Raw genomic sequence first — 16405 nt, forward strand, 5'->3', positions numbered from 1 at the left:
AAAAAATTAGTTTATTTGCTGAGGACAAATTAATTACTTAGAGCCAAATAACTAGTAAGTAGAGGAGCCGGGGTTCAAACCCATGTTATCCTGATACTAGAGTCCAAGTCCCTAAACACTAGGCATACTTCATGGCCTTCGCAATTACATATATAATCCAGGGCCTCCAAATACAATGTAGACCAGGGACACTTTTGCTATCCTCTCACCCACACACATGCATACATGCAGGTAATCTGAGTTTTTAAACTACAAATACCATGAGATTAACTGAGTAAAATCTGAGTGAATAAAATTTTAGCCAAAAAGCAATAAAGCAAATAAGCTGGCAGTGAGAATGTCATAGATAAATGTATGGCATTCACCTAGCTATTTTAAATACTGCCAAATATCTTGGACCCATCATGAAACTATAAACCGTTTGAGGACAAGAACCATGCTTGGTTTTACTTACCTCTGTATTCCCTATACCTAGTACTGGTAGTCCTCAATGCAAACTTACTGAAGGAATGAATTAAAGAAGGAATGAATAAATATTCCTTTAAGATTTTTGCAAAACCCTGGGTTGATCACAACACAGCAACTTAACCTGCCTTTTCTCAAAGGTGAGAACTCTGAGGACTATAGGGGTTATTTGATTTGCTCATGAAAACGTCAGAGCTTAGCAAAAACTGCAGTCCTCCGACCCCTAATTGAGAATATTTAGGTCCATGTACACATTTATCGGCTTACAGAAGGGGAAGATAGTGGGAGGTGCTGCTTCACAAAAGAAGCCATCAGAGAGCTGCAGAGGCCAGCCTTGAATGTTCTGGTACATTTTTGATATTTTCCTTGCTGGTTTTGACTGATGGAGATGAAAACTGTTCTGGATCTCTCTGGAGTCCTCTGTCCAAGTCTATTCTGACTGACATGTTACAGAATTGCTGCTGATTAGTATATGAAGGCATGTTCAATGAAGTTCAGTCAAGTCTAACAAACAACTAGGTTTACAGTTTTTTTCATTTCTGGTTAGACTGAGGCTGCCCTGCTGATATATGGGTTTTTGCAAATATGCAAACCAACTCTCAAATCTGATTCAGAGTTTTTAGTGGAAATAGCAATTGCATGCCCATTAATTCTTTCAACCGTTTATTTGTTCATTCACACATTCTTTCAAACACTCAATCATTCACTTATTCAGACATTTATCCATTCAAGTCTTAACTCATTCTTCCATTCATAATGTTTGCTCAGTGACTTGGAAATGTACAAAACACTGACCTAGATGTACAAGTTTGTCTGAAGCGAAATGATTTACACCATATTTCCAAGAGTTTATTAGATATCCTGAATGTATATTAAATGCAGTATGACCAAAACACTATCTTTACATTTCAAACTCACCTCCTTTCCTTTGCTCTTTATTTCAGTTACTGACACTCCGTCTACCTATCCATTTGTAACAATGTAAAAACCTTGGAGTTATTTATTTTTCATTTTTCATTTTCTTTCTCAGTCTTCATACAATTAATTTTAAAATTCTGCTGACTCTACCATCTAAATATTTTATAAACTCATTTCAAACACCACTTCTCTAGTTGCACTTCTTGACCCCAGCCATGTCTGCCACATTGACATGATTTTCTCAAGCTCTGAGGAGCACCTGCTCCCCTGCGAGTGCAGGGGTGTACCGAAGAGTGTCTGCATGTCAGATTTGTAGCATTTCCTGCCCTCATGAATTTTAAGAAGAAGATCATCATTTACTCTCTCAAACAAACAAATTCATTAACAAGCAATGTCACAAAGTTGAAATTATTGCTTTCTTAAGTAAGATGGAGTTTGCTGGGCAGGCACGGTCTTTCTGAACAGACTGGGAGAAGTATGGATTTTGAAGACTGGTCAACTTTTCAGACGCCTGAAAGGGTTGATGCAAACTGGGGAAGTATCCCTGCCTGGGTGAGACTGTTGGTTTGCTGGCACTCCAGAGTGTGTTTGTTGGACTGAGTCCTTTCCCAATTGGTTAATTTTCAGAAGTCAGGGACTTGCAAAGAATCTTCACTGAGGTGCATTGTCTTTGATTGGTTAAACCGACTTAAAACGAGTTCTGGTAATTCCAAGGCTACAAAACTGCCATTTGTTGATTAAGCAGGTTTCAAGTTGTTTCTGGTGACTACAGTGTTTACAAAATAATCAGTCATCTTCTATGTGTATGGTAATTTTTTTTTTAATTCTCATGAACCATCCTTCAATAACCTCCCACTTCCGTTTAAAGCAAAACCAAAGTCCTCACAGCAGTTTATAGGATTCTACAGTCTGATCCCATTCACTCTACAGCGCATTTACCTCTTTGACCTTCTCCTCCTATTCTCCCCTTTGTTGATTACACTTGTTACCCTGTTCTTCTTGTAGTTCACGTTCCCACCTCAGGACCTGCAGGTCCCCATGCCTGGAAGATTATTCCCGCAAGTATCAGCATGGCTCAATCCTCACAGCCTCAACGCCTTGCTTAAATCACACCTGCACCTTCTTAGTGAGACCTGCACGGACTACTTCTCCCTAACCTCACCATTTAGCATTGCAACCCTACTCCTCCCCTCTCCCTGATGTATTTTTATCTATAGTTGTCATCATTTGACATTTTATTATATATATGTACACACACGCGCATTGCTTTATACTTATTGATTTATTTTCTGTCTCCTTACATCAGAATGTAAGGTTCACAAGGGGCAGGAGTTTTTGTCAAACTAGTATTTTCCTACCTTCTAGAATAATACCTGGTACATAGAAGGACTAAATAAATATTTATTGACTCAATCTCTCACTTGCTAAGAGCCCCCCTTGTGGTTTCCCCACCTTCAACTGCCCCTTAACACTTTGACAACATCTATTCTTTGTATTGTTACCAGTGTCATTGTCTCAGAAATGAATCAGCTGCCTTAAATCTTATTTGTAAAGGAAAGGGGGGAATAGATGTGGTAGAGAGTGAAAGAGCAAGAAAAATTAATAAGGAAAATGGAAATCTGATGGTTAAACAAAAATCTCTGCTTAAAGCAATTCAAAGTTTTCCCTTGGCTCTTATGATTAATCCCAAATTCCTTAGCATGACTTGCAATGTGCCTCAACTAACGTTCTACCTTCATCTCTATTTCTCCTTGTGTTCACTGCTTTTCTCCTTTTGTAAATTCTCTAAACATGTCATGTGGCTGTTTGCCTTTATGGTTTCTTTGATGTGGTTAGTCTCACTGTAATATCCATTCTCAATCTTTAGGCTGCACTGAATGAACACTTCACGTTTCAACTTAAAAGGTACCAATTCTGTGGGGAGTCACCAGATTCCCTCCAAGTCTATTTAATCTCTTCCTCCTTATCCTCACTGCTCCATGATCATGCCTCTAGTTGGAGAATTTAACTTATGGTAATAGAACCTGACCCCTCCCAAATCACTGAACTAACCGAGGGTGAAATCACATCATCGCCTAAGTCATCGTCACATCACCATCTAAGGAGAAGGAACTCTAGTTCCCAGCAGAGCACCTAGCAAACAGAAGATGCTCTGTAAAGCTTTGTTGAATGAATGACTAATTTCATAGGAACTCAAATTTAGAGACAAAACTACTATATATGCTAAATAATAGCTCATTAGAATCAGGGTTTTATATGTACTGGGCATTTTGCAGGTTTCAATTCATTTAGTCTTTCCATTACCCCTATGAAATATCACCATCCCTTTTTACAAGAAAGGGAACTGAGTCACAGATAAATCAAACAACACAAGCCATTCTACTACACAGCCTTCTACCCAGTGGAGCCCCAAACAGGTGTGCAAAGCCTGGCTTGGCTATTCGCTGCTTGTGTGACTGGGGACAGGCTATTTACGCTTACCAAAATCTAGTTTTTGCATTGGTGATGTAAAAATAACAGTATGTGATTTGCAGGGTTGCTGCAATAACTCAAATCAATAACGGACATGAAGCTTCCATCCCTTTCCTAGGTGGGTTGCATGGCAGTAATAGAGACGCTGACCTATTGGCTAGGTTTACACTTGCCTTGTTAACATACGGCCCATTAAAGTAATGCAGCACCAAGTCGATACTCTCATAGAGTTTCTAAAATCCACCCCATTTTCCTTCAGTTCAAGTCAGCAGAAAAGACTTAATGTTTTTCTCCATGAGAATTCTGCAGAAGAATAAGATGAGTCATAACCTTTTGACTGGACCTCAGTGTGGGGGGTCTGTGCTGAACTCCATGCCAACACCTGTTCATGTATGTTAAGCGGCTCCCTGCACTGGGAAATGCTAACCACTCCTGGGGAATAAATCAGCAGTGGATTTCTGATTCCTTTGAAAGAGAAGACAATAAGCAAAGTTGTCCAGATGGGAGACAGTGAAGAATAAATGAGATGAAAAGTATTTTTTTCTCCATTATTGAGAACTAACATTAATGCCTTGCATTTTTATAGCACTTACAGTTTACAAATCATTTTATATGGGTGCAAACCCTACTTTCCAGCCCTGGTCAGGGTCAACATAATTATGGTAACTTAAGATGAAGAAACTGAAAATCCAAGAAATGACATATTAGCAGAAACTAGTTAGCAAAAGACCTCAACTTAACACCAAAATCTTCAGGTCTTAGTCCTAGGGTCCCTTTTACTACACTTCACTGCCATCCCAAGTACAAGATGGTAAAGGGGAAACAAATGTTATTATTAGAACATCTGGCACTAGAATTACCTTTAGGATTAAATTATCTTGGGAAAAAATATCCTGATTAAAAAAAGTAACTTGGTCGGGGCTGGCCCGGTGGTGCAGCAGTTAAGTGCGCGAGCTCCGCTTAGGTGGCCCATGGTTCGCAGGTTCAGATCCCGGGCACACACCAATGCACCGCTTGTCAGGCCATGCTGGGGCGGTGTCCCATGTAAAGTAGAGGAAGATGGTCACGACGTTAGCCCAGGGCCAGTCTTCCTCAGCAAAAAAGAGGAGGATTGGCATCCGATGTTAGCTCAGGGCTGATCTTCCTCAAAAAAATAAAATAAAACTTGGAGAAGGTGAGGGTCTGTGGGGAACCATGAACCAAGGTGAGGTTTAAGGAAGCCAATAAGAAAGATACTTGCTTCCACTCATTTCTCATGGTTTTTGTCATTTGCTTATTTTAGCAGCTGTACATGGAAAAGGAAACGTATTTTATATCGTCACAAGCAGACTGATGGCTATAGAGATGTAAACCTGAATCTGACTGATTTCGATGATTTTGCAAATGTCTCTTCCCTCATCAATGAAATCTGATTTATGTTTTATTTTGTGTAAGGAAAAACAACTCAAAACACACAGAGGCCCCTGGAAAAGCAGAATGCAGCCAGATGGTCCAGGTAAAATAAAGACAAAAAGAAGAGATGAGTCTGTCCAGGCTTGGATGGAGTGCCTCTGAAATAGATTTGTCAGTGTTCTCACTGACAGTAAGGGCTGTACGCTGTCCCTAACTTAATTTCACTTCCTTCTGTTTATACCAGAATGGAGTTACAGTGTAAATTTCTGTTTTCATTATAACCTTGGTCATAAGGAGTCTCTTAGCCCAGGACTCCCAATCGTAAGTAATGTTTCAGAAACAGTCCTGGATCCGGTGTCAAGACATGTGAATTTAAATCCCGCCTCTGCCACCTAGTGTGAACTTGGGTGATTCACTTCATCTCTACAAGACTTGGTTGTCATATCTATAATAATTTGGGAGTTTCAGCTATAATTCAGATGTTTGTATGTAAGTGAAAGACTACAGTTATTGGTCTGCTAGGAGTTTGCTTCATTAAGTTGATTAGCAGAAAAGTTTCTTAACCTACCCCATATCCGCCTGTTTTGGATAAAGAAAGGGCAGGAGAAAGTATTAAAAAATGTGTATCCCAGATCAGTGGTCCAACATCAGCATCTTCTGGGATCCTGTTAGAAATACAAATCCTCAGGCCCCACCCAGACCTACTCAATTGTGACTTCGGGGGGGGGGGGGTGGAGATCCACACCTGGATTCTATCAAGCCCTCCATGCAATTCTGAGGCACACTAAAGCATGAGAACCATGGTCCTAGAAGCAGAGTGAGATGAAGATAGTTTGTGCTTTCTCCGAGTTTGGTTTTCTTGCCTACTCCCTTGGCCTCATGTCTAAAGCCTAGAATAGAGGGTTGTAGGCAGACACTGGAGGGAGTTTATCCAGTGTTTATCATCTAAGGCTCCCTCATTATGAATCAAAGAATGTTATGCCCACCTTTCATGTTTTATAAATATGCATTAAATTGTGCCATAAAGCAAATCAATGCAATAGCCCACAACACTGCTTTGGTTTCTGACTACTCATGCTCACCTGGAGATTCTTACATGCTTTATTATTTTTGTTGTTGTTGAGGAAGACTGGCCTTGAGCCAACATCTACTGCCAATCTTCCTCTTTTTCTGTTTGAGGAAGACTGGCCCCGAGCTAACGTCCATGCCAATCTTCCTCTATTTTGTATGTGGGTTGCCTCCACAGCATGGCTGATGAGTGATGGAGGTCCAAGCTCGATATCCGAACCCACAAACTCAGGCTGCTGCAGTGGAGCACGTTGAGCTTTATCCACTACGCCACAGGGCTGTCCCCTCTTACATGCTTATCCTAGGGAAACTTCACGTCCTCCCATCCTCAACCCCTAAACTTACATGTATATTCTACACCCTCTGCAATGTGCCCATATATTCCTCCTCATTTAGTATTCATCACCACCTCTCAAGATGCTAGAATCTGCCAGCCCAGCTCCACCCCACTGGATCATCTGGTGGGATGTAGGCTTTCCTAGCTTCTTAAGAAGCAATGCAGTTCCAGCCTGGATGAATTTTAGGAGCATACTCTTCACCTGCAAGGGTGGTTTGGCAATCCCTCTCTGCTTTCTAAGGGTCAGAGCACATTAGTTTTCTGCACATTTGTTCAGGTTGGCTGTGTAGTTAGTTATCACTAATACTCCCAAACACACTGGGCTATTAGTTTCATATGCCATATATAATAGCTCTTTTGTGGCAAATCTAGTCTCACTTGACTGCATTTCTTTTCTGGATGGAAGTTGCTGATGAGAGTAAAAAGATCCAAAACCTACCTAAAGAAAACCAAAATTAAGGCACAAACTTGATTCTTGTGTAACTTAAATAAGAAGCAACTCTTAGAAAACAAAGTCATATAATTATACCAATATCACTGAGGACTGATGCTGGATTTGGCATTCCAGAAAGGGAAAGCATAAAAAGAAAGAAAACCAATGTTATGAATGACCAATCTACACAGTTTATTGTTTCTGTATACTGTAGTATTATTTCCAAGCAACAATTTACAATCGAAATGCAAATCACCAAATGGAAGTAATTTTGCCCAAGTCATGCAGCGTGGCCAGTTGGTCACTGAGAGGAGCAATGGCAATGCCTAGCCTTATTTTGCCAGGAGCCAGGTCTGTGAGGTATGTGCTGTGATCACCCACCTTGTTTTACAGAAGACGACATCAAGACGCAAAGAAAATTCACTTGCCCGGTGCTACAAATCACTAAGTGGTGTGTGTTAGTAGCTTCAGGCCTCCCAAGACAATGGGATTTAGCACTAGTTTTCCATCCTATGATTGATACAGGAATCTGGGATGAGTTTAGGAAACTGGTCCTCTAAGCGTTCTTCCTGTTCTTGCCTTTTTGTTCACATCACACATATGACTGAGCTTCTTCCTTGACCTCCTACTTTTGTTCTAATTCCTTTCTTTAGGATCAGAGTCCTTCCTTTAGGCTTGACCTCCTTCCCTGGAGCTCACAGTCCCAGGTCCTCAACTTCAAACTGACAGCTGCAGATCGGACGCTGCCACTTAGAGCAATGCGATTTTAAAAAAATGGCCTACACCTCAGATCAGACTCCCTTGGATGTCAAAGCTTGTTCAGACCAAACACAAGTCACCAGATCCCTCAGGATGCAGACTGGTGTCCTTCAGCCTCTGGCCACCAAGTCATGCAATGGACCCTTCCCTCAAGACCTTTCCCTCTGAAGCAGCCAGGATTCAGCTCAAATAGCGTAGTTTTCAACGACCAGTGCTGTTGCCAAAAGAAAGAGATTTCATTTTCTTCTTCTCACATTATCTCTTCTAAAACACAGGAATACAACAGAATGCGAAAGTTTTTCAGTGCTTTGTGAGAATCCTATTCTAGCACTTTCTAATAAAAGGTATAGTGATAAATTAAAAGGAAGAAAAAGTGACCAAAAATTCAGATTCCAAAGAACTGTCACTTGCAACATTGCTCTTACCTTTTAACGAAAGAAAATATCGAGTGTTCCAAACACCTCCACACTCCTTCAGAAAAAAACAGCTTCTGCCAAGAGAAAGATTAATGGCTGTTACTTACTTGCCACTAATGATTGAGTTTCAGGCCCATCCTAAGCACTTTTAATCATTGGCTTATTTCCTAGCACTACCCGTTTCAATACTCAATCCAATGTTTCATGAAATGCTGGGCAGAATGGTACCTAGATAGTAAGAGATCTTTGCCTTTGTTCCTACTGTGCCCCAAACTGTGTGTCTCTTCCTCATTTTGAGACTTAAAATGAAGATGGTGTTGAACAGGCAAAGAGGTGTCAGATTACAAGAGCTTTGTATGTCATACTACGAAGTCGCACATTTATATTGTGTGATTACCAAAGAGAGTTACTGAGAAGTTTTAAGCAGTGAAGCACTTTTGAAGAAATATGCTGACAACTGTGTGGGACCAGGCTACAGGGAGCAGAAATGGAGGCAGCGAAGCCAGTTAGAATGCTGGCAAATATTATAGGCTGGAGATGATGAGGTTTAAGCTATAATGATGGTGGTAGGGTTGATGTTGGGCAATGTATCAAAATAAGCACTCGGTAAATATTTGTGGAAAGAAGAGGGAGAGAAAGCAAAGAAAAAAGGAAGGAAAGACATAAGAAGGGAAGAATAAAAGGATTGAAGGAAGGAAAGAAGGAGGGAGGGAGGGAGGGAAGAGAGGGAGGAACGAAGGAAGGAAGCCAGCAATGAAGGAAGGGAGGAAAGAGAAGGGAGCTGAAATAGTTGAAACCCCTTGAAATTCTCCCCGGTAGCAAAACCACATAGACCATATATAATCTTTAAAAGCCACATTCTATGGGGCTGGCCCGGTGGTGTAGTGGTTAAGTTCATGCACTCTGCTACTGCGGCCTGGGGTTTGCAGGTTCAGATCCCAGGCACAGACCTACACAGTGCTTATCAAGCCATGCTGTGGTGGCGTCCCACATACAAAATAGAGGAAGATTGGCACAGATGTAAGCTCAGGGACAATGTTCCTCACCAAAAAATAAATAAATAAAAAATAATCATGTTCTATAACAGCAATTCTCAGCCAAGCGGCACATTACAATCATTTGAGTAACCTAAAAAACCTTGATACCGTGACTATATTCCAAACTAATTAAATCAGAACCTCCTGAGGTGGACCCGGGCCTCCATATTTTCTAAATGCACCCCAATGATTCTAATGTGAGTTGGGGCTGAAAATGAGTGCTCTGTAGACGGTCTGCCTCTAAAATCAATCTCTGCCTAATAATCGGTTGCCATGGAAATTTATCTACCAGCTGGGTGAGGGTTGTCCAACCTCCAGGTTACTTTCAAAACTAGAAATAACTCATACTTTTCAATCATTGGGATAATAAAATCCTTTTATGATCCACAGTGGCATTAAAAGTATTGCAATAGAACCTGTTCTTCCTCTATGTACACCCACTCATTAAGATCTGCTCAGTGGACTCTCTTCAGTTGGGCTCTAGTTCTAGCTATATGCTAAACAGCATCAGAAAAGCCACTAGACATTGGCTTCTCACTTGCTGGATAGAGTCACCTTTAAGGGTGCACCCAGCTGTTATTTATTCATGAGTCAGTCATGGTACAGTGGAGGGAATGGGGACAATATGTTTATAAGGCTTCAGTTTGTGTTTTGTCTCTGCCATTTATTAGCTGTAGTGACATTGGGCAAATCACTTAACCTGCAGTAGATTCAGTTTCCTTATGTGTCCAATAGGTGTATTAATACCTCAATCAAAATCTTTTTTTAAAGCTAGAATGAGGGGGCCGGCCCGGTGGTGCAAGTGGTTAAGTGCGCGTGCTCCGCTGCGGCGGCTGGGGTTTGCCGGTTCGGAACCCGGGGTGCACACTGAAGCATCACTTGTCAAGCCATGCTGTGGCGGCGTCCCATATAAAGTGGAGGAAGATGGGCGTGGATTTTAGCCCAGGGCAAGTCTTCCTCAGCAAAAAGAGGAGGATTGGCAGATGTTAGCTCAGGGCCGATCTTACTCACAAAAGAAAAAAAAAAAGATAGAATGAGACAAGATATGTTACTTTGTAAATTTCAACTATCATGTAATATAATATTTATAATAATAATAATAATAGACGTTTCTTCTCTCTGTTGCCATCAACAAAAATGATATAGAATTTTAAGATTAAAGATAATTTATGCAATATCTTTCCTCCATTCTACCAGGCTCCCAAATATCAACGTCCAATGCGGGCTTTCATGTCTCTCAAATTGCAGACTTTAACAATAATTTGGCTTGCCAAAATACATGACGTGTTCCATTTTTCTAGAGGTTGCAGGCAATTTTCAGTCTTTTCTTGCTAGGGAGTAAGTGCCCTGATAATAAAGTTAAGTAACACAAAATCCTCCTCATTAACAAATTGCACAGTCTATCTACTGGGGTTTGGCGACCAGAAGGGCTGGAATCCTTATGTTCTTGTAGAGAGCATAACTAAACCATGAAATCTCTGTCATTCGCTAAACGCCTCCTACACGTGATCCCTGCAATTGACAAGGGCCCATCAGTGTTGTTACAGATGCTCTGTTACCTAAAAAGCAAACTCGAAGAGACAAAAAAAGAGCAAAACAATTCATTTTCGATCTAATTAAAGTCATTATAAACAGCCTCCTGGTGCCTAACCTTTTTTCCTCCAAAATCCCAATCTTTCAGCTGAATGCTCAGATCTGGGGCTTCATTGATGTTTTTCTTAATTGCCTTTGCATCACTAATAGGATTCACTTCATTATTACCTCTGCCAAAAGCTGCCTCCAACTTTCAGCCCCCATGCTGAGCCATTTACATGCCTATTTATAATGCACGTTTTCACTAAGTGCTGAAGTCACACCACCTCAAAATTTAGGAAGCTAAATTGGAGTGTGGCCTCTCTAATTGGAAAGCATTGACTTAATTTGTATTTTCTTACCTGTCTATAAACTCTCTAAACTCCTCATTCTCTGTCCATTTGTCCCCTCATTCTCTCTTTCCTGGATTCCTTCCTCCCTTCCACGTCCCCTCTCCTTACCCTGTTGTTTCCCATGCCCATCCTCACAATGTCCTCAGAGAGCCATCTTACCCTTTCACCCACATCTATGGTCACCTCACCGCTGTCTTTATTGAGCAGCTACTTTACCATCTGATTTTATTGAACCCCAACAATAGTCTCTGAACTAGATTTAATGATCCCAAGTTAAAGATGAGGAAATTGAAGGTCAAGAGAGAAAATACAATGACGAAGAACACCCAGTTTACACACGATCAAGGTAGGATTCGAACCCAGTCCTTAGCCACTAAAAAGAACTGAATGAGACCACAGAAATGGTGTCCCGTCATAGAAGGGGAACCACCCAGAGAGGGGCGGTGCTTGTCCATGGTCTCTCAGTGAGTCTGTGGAGGAAGAGCGGCAGGAAGCCAGACCTACAAACTCCCAGTGCCTTGTTCTTTCCGTTTCTCTTTCCCCAAAGCAGCACATTAAGTACCAATTATCACAGTCTAGTGGAGTATGTGTTAGTAGGGCGAGTAGGTCAAGGGTGGGGACAGATTTTTAGCTGGTGCTGGAAGAGGGCAGCCAGTGCTAGGTGGGGCTGTGCTAAGTTTTGTCAGTTTGTTGGTACAAGGTTTCCGGACTTATGGTCTAATGAATTCTATTTTCTCTGTGAAGAGGGAGGGCCTCTGTTGTGTGTGAACAGAGAGGTCTTGGGGTAGGAGCTTTTAGGAGAACATGGAGACATTTTTGTAAAACTGGACACACCTGAGCACTTTAGGTTTCTGCTTTTTTTTTATCCCAGACAAATGTCAACATTTTATTGATATCAAAACAACAACATTGAGGCATATAACTCAGACACCAAGAGCAGGCTCGGTCTCCATGCCAAGGTATGTGTGTAAGGGGTTGGAGTAGTGACCTGTGGAGCTGGATGTGATGAAGGGAGGCCCAACCCCACAGAGGCAGGAGGACGGGAGGCAGCAGAGCCCCAGAGAGGCCAGGCGCTGGAGAAGAGTCCTCAGAGGCCACATTGAACTCAGCTCCCAGGAACAGCACACGTTTAGGGTTCAGGCAGTGGCTGGGGGCTGCTGCTACGGTGGGCTTTCAGGAGGGGCGGCTACCAAAGCTTAACTGGTCATGTGTGTGTGCATGTATGCATATGTGTGTGTGCTAGAAGTACAGACGTCCAGAGAGAGCTGTATTGACATAGCCTCTGCCTTCAAAGAGTTTACAACTAAACTAGAGAAATAAGTAAGGAGAATACTGAAATAATGAACAAGATATGGTTTAAAAAATTTAAAAAATGCAATAGAAGGAGAAAGGCTAAGTAAATTATGGTCCACCTCCTGGAACAGATATTAGGAAGACTTCAGAAATGGAGATTATGCAAATATTTGTTGAATGCCAATTATGTGCAAGATTCTGCTTGTTACTGGTTAAATAATACTCAACAAGATATGGTGCTGGCTTATAAGTAATTTTAATCAAGTGTGAAATGTGTTATCTTGAGGAAAATACTGGAAGCAATGAGAGCATAAAGAGAGGAAACTAACCCATTCACACTCCCTTGATAAAGTAACATTTAAGCTGAAACTTGGAGGGTAAATCAGAATGAGGCAGGAGTGAGGGTTGCTCTCTGCTGGGCTTCCCTGTCCCCGTCCATTCTCTGTCCCTCTCCAGCCTGTTGCTCCGTGCCCAGTGGATGACAACTGCAGAATGCAGCGCGGGTGCTTCTCTGCCCTCTGGCTTCTGGTTGGGGCTTGGCCAGTGGGAAATGTTGACAGGAAATAAGAGGGTTAGGGGAGAAAGAAATGCAGCATTTCTACCCTGCTTCCTCCCTGCTGGGATATCACATCTCAATCAGTTGTGTTTTTCCATGACTACAGCTCTTGCCCAAGGCCTCTCCTCTGGGGTTTGAGGATCTGGTTCTCAGCTGGCCCCAGACTATTTGGCCCTACAGGGATAAGATCTTCTCATCTTGTTAGTTTCTGAGCATCTCATTATCCTTTTCCTCACTATCTTTTTCTTTTTCCCTTAAACCTGCCTAACATTCAGTTAGTGGTTCCTATACTAAAGCCTCCTCATTCTAACAATTAGGGGTGAATTCTGTTTCTTGCTGGCAAGCTGGCTAATACCCCAGATGAAGGCAGAGTGAGAGGTGGGTTGGGAAGAGGGATAATGTTCAAGAACCACGTGTTGTTTGGTGTGGATGGTGCAAAGTACAAAATCAGGGCAGAGAGAGGTGAGACTAAAGAAGGAAGTTGAGGGCCGGCCCCGTGGCTTAGCGGTTAAGTGCGTGCGCTCGGCTGCTGGCGGCCCGGGTTCTGATCCCGGGCGCGCACTGAGGCACCGCTTCTCTGGCCATGCTGAGGCCGTGTCCCACATACAGCAACTAGAAGGATGTGCAGCTATGACATACAACTATCTACTGGGGCTTTGGGGGAAATAAATAAATAAATAAATAAAAATTATAAAAAAAAAAAAAAAGAAGGAAGTTGAATATAAAGGGCTTTGCATGTTGTACAAGGGGGTTTCTACACAACAGTGTATAAAAATGCTTATAATATATTAAGTCATAATTAAAAAGAATTTTAAAGTATGTACATTATAATTTTAACTATGTTATACCTAGAAAAAGTAATATAATTAAACATATCAAAATGACAATGGGTTTTGTGATATAGGAGATTTTTTTCTTCTCTATTTAGTGAACTTTCTGAAATGGATTATGTTTATTTCATGAATTTCAAAATACATTTTTTAAGAGCATTTATCCTGAACAGCTTATCATTTGGAATTCCCTGGAGAACATTGGATGAGATGCAGAATCCTGATTAGTTTGCAGCCTTCCTCACAGAATCTGCAATTCTGTGCAAATAGGCAGCCCCAATTCTCCAAACCAGATCACCCAATGGGCTAGGGATGGTGGAGATTTCTCAGTAGAGCAAAGAAGGAGGGACATTTTCCATACAAAGGTTGACTCTGGGGAAACAAATATTACCTGAAAAAAGGATGCTCCACTAACAATCCCAAAGCTAGAAGGTCTCAGAGAAAAGACCATTTCTTGTGAAGCCACTCCCATATGTGAAGCAGTTTTTTGGTAGGCTCTTAAAAGAATAGACAGCAGTCCATAACACAAATATAGCATGGTCAGACAGGAGATGTGTTATGAGACGGGGGCGGTTAACGAGGGTAGGCAGTGCTCATCCCAGGCAATGCAGGAAGATGAGGTCTCAGCCAAAGGACGTTGCCTATTACCACCCCACTTGCAGCAACAGTAATGACAATGACCAGAAGAACAAGAGTTCCACATATTTAATGTTTATTACCATTATTTCCTTGATTCAAAAAATTATACTGCTTTCTGTTTTGGGGAAAAATAAAAACAGATATCTTATGATCAATGTGCATACACAATTCTGTTATGTTTTTTGTACTTGAAGAATTGCTATTAACTTTGACAATATACCTTGCAACCAATGACATCTAAGAATCAAGGAACTATAGTGTGCCAAAAACTATGCTAAGCCCTTCACATATGACACTGCTTTTAATTCTCACAACAACTCTATGAGGTACATAATGCTCTTATTTTTGTTTTACATGTGAGAAAACTGAAGCTGAGTGAGGATGAAGCACTTGCTAAAGATGACATTGCAAGATATTCTGATTTGAATGTCTCATCGTTGTATCTGTCATTATGGATTAATGCATTTGTATTCTGTATTTATACATCAATATCTGTGAGTGTGATTAATATGATGCCGTCTCTGAGAGAAGGAGCCACCTTCAGAGACAAAGAACTCAGGTAGGTGCCTCTTGGAACCTTCCTTCCCCTGCCCCTAGTTTTGGGCATCTCTTTTGAGTTCTGCGTTTCCAATGGCATCATGCCTGGGACTTGGCCTGGCCAAATGGAGAGCACATCCAAGAATAAGAATGGTTGCATGAATCAAGTTATTTCTTAAGCAGGCTATGAAATGTCAGCACAGATGGAATCTTCTAACTCTTAGAAAATGACATCTCTCGATAAAGGGAAAATCTGGAGAGCAGCTCCTGGAGTTGTGGACATCTCTAGAGGCAGAGACCAAGAACTCAAACAGCTCCCAGACTTAGGACCTTAGATCCCAGCCCCATGCAGTAGTGGCCTGGATTTATGGTGCAGCAGAAAAGGCAAAGCCTTTGATGACAATGGCAGGTGATTGGGAGCTAACCCTGCCACCCTTCCTGTGATTTCTCCTGTCTCTCTGCCTAGGCTCTGCCTGTGTGGCCAAATGTAGCTGGAGGACGGAGGCAGCCGCTAATAGCTAATGAGCTGCATGCAAAAAAGACAAGGCACATCGATGAGGTACCGTGGGGGTACCCTTCAATAATATTACTGTGTCAATCAAACATTGCAGGAAGGAGTTACATCTCATAGGGAAGAGCACTGGACCGAGAGTTCTGAGAAGAAGCACGACTCAGCAAGGCTCATGAGTCAGACTTATTGGGGTTCAACTCTCAGTTCTACCACTAACTTGCTGTGTGACTTTGGACATACTTCTCCACCTGTCTGTCTTAATTTCATCATCTATAAAAGTAGATTAAGTGAAACCTACCTATTACGGTGAATGACTGCTAGATGATTGAAAAAGTATAAGTATCTGTATTAGACATATGTAAGCAACAAATTTTACCTTCTTTTTAAATTCTTATGCTCAACCCATTCTCATTTCTTACATGAGAAAAATCAGTGCCCAGAGAGGAGAAGGGTTTTTCCAAAGTTACACAGTTGTTTTTTGGTAAAGGGTGGTGTACCAGAAAACACATTGAATCAGGGAGAAATGAATCTGAGGCCCAACTTTACATCTTTATGTGATGGTGGGAAAGTTACTTCTATAAGCCTCAGTTTCCTCATGGATATAAAGGGGATAATAACGCTGTTCTTCCTGAATCTCTAGCATGCAGTTACTTTATGTACCACTAAGAAAGAAATATATCCAAGCTAAGGAGTCTGATAGCAGACCCCCACATAGATCTGGGATGCCAATGGGCACGCCCTCAGTGTAAGGGAAATAATTAGAGACACCCAGGAAGTATTCATGTCTCGGTCTTGGAGGTGGAGGGATCTCTCTTAA

General features: G+C 41.5%; 1 long non-coding RNA gene across 4 annotated transcripts in view; it reads right to left on the reverse strand.

Moving 5' to 3' along the window:
• Window positions 1–16405, reverse strand: part of LOC147916645 (uncharacterized) — a 1218588-nt gene that overhangs the window by 185791 nt on the left and 1016392 nt on the right. For all 4 annotated transcript variants that reach the window (XR_015552701.1, XR_015552703.1, XR_015552704.1 and 1 more), the window contains one exon: window positions 8270–8334. This is a non-coding gene — a long non-coding RNA (uncharacterized LOC147916645). The remainder of the gene's footprint in view (window positions 1–8269; window positions 8335–16405) is intronic.

Source organism: Ceratotherium simum, chromosome 7 (genome assembly GCF_057802395.1).
Source record: "Ceratotherium simum simum isolate JZ-2026a chromosome 7, ASM5780239v1, whole genome shotgun sequence".
NCBI classification, from domain to species: Eukaryota; Metazoa; Chordata; class Mammalia; order Perissodactyla; family Rhinocerotidae; genus Ceratotherium; species Ceratotherium simum.